The following is a 277-nucleotide window of genomic DNA, read 5'->3' as shown; positions in this document are numbered from 1 at the left end:
CAACTCCGCCGCCCCAAGTTCGTCCGCGGCCGCACGAGCGTGAACGCGTCCTGCACTTGGTGGACAGCGAGTTGGTACGTACTCGGCCAGCGGCTGCAGCGGTCTTGGCGCGCTCTCCTCCAAGGACTGCTCAGCCCTAACTCTGAAGCGACGGCCCCCGGCTCTCCCTCCTCTGGCGGCTGCGGCGGCCGGGACGCCCCCGCTCCCATCGAGGGGGGAAGGGAAGGTGGTGGGCGCGCTCTCCCTGCTCCCCCCACAGCTCCGACCCGCTGCTGCT

The 277-nt window shown here is 71.1% G+C and overlaps 1 protein-coding gene and 1 long non-coding RNA gene across 4 annotated transcripts in view; one reads left to right on the top strand and one right to left on the bottom strand.

The window, feature by feature from the left end:
- The window catches only part of NAB1 (NGFI-A binding protein 1), a 39182-nt gene extending 38911 nt beyond the window's left edge, over positions 1–271 (bottom strand). For all 3 annotated transcript variants that reach the window (XM_015596679.1, XM_025039370.1, XM_006921293.2), the window contains exon 1: positions 83–271. The gene's annotated coding sequence lies outside the window, so the exon portion shown is untranslated. The remainder of the gene's footprint in view (positions 1–82) is intronic.
- The window catches only part of LOC107196359, a 17315-nt gene continuing 17038 nt past the window's right edge, over positions 1–277 (top strand). Inside the window, exon 1 of the long non-coding RNA XR_001517751.2 lies at positions 1–74. This is a non-coding gene — a long non-coding RNA (uncharacterized LOC107196359). The remainder of the gene's footprint in view (positions 75–277) is intronic.

Source organism: Pteropus alecto, unplaced genomic scaffold (genome assembly GCF_000325575.1).
Source record: "Pteropus alecto unplaced genomic scaffold, ASM32557v1 scaffold3, whole genome shotgun sequence".
NCBI classification, from domain to species: domain Eukaryota; kingdom Metazoa; phylum Chordata; class Mammalia; order Chiroptera; family Pteropodidae; genus Pteropus; species Pteropus alecto.
This window is presented reverse-complemented; position numbering and strand designations above follow the sequence as displayed.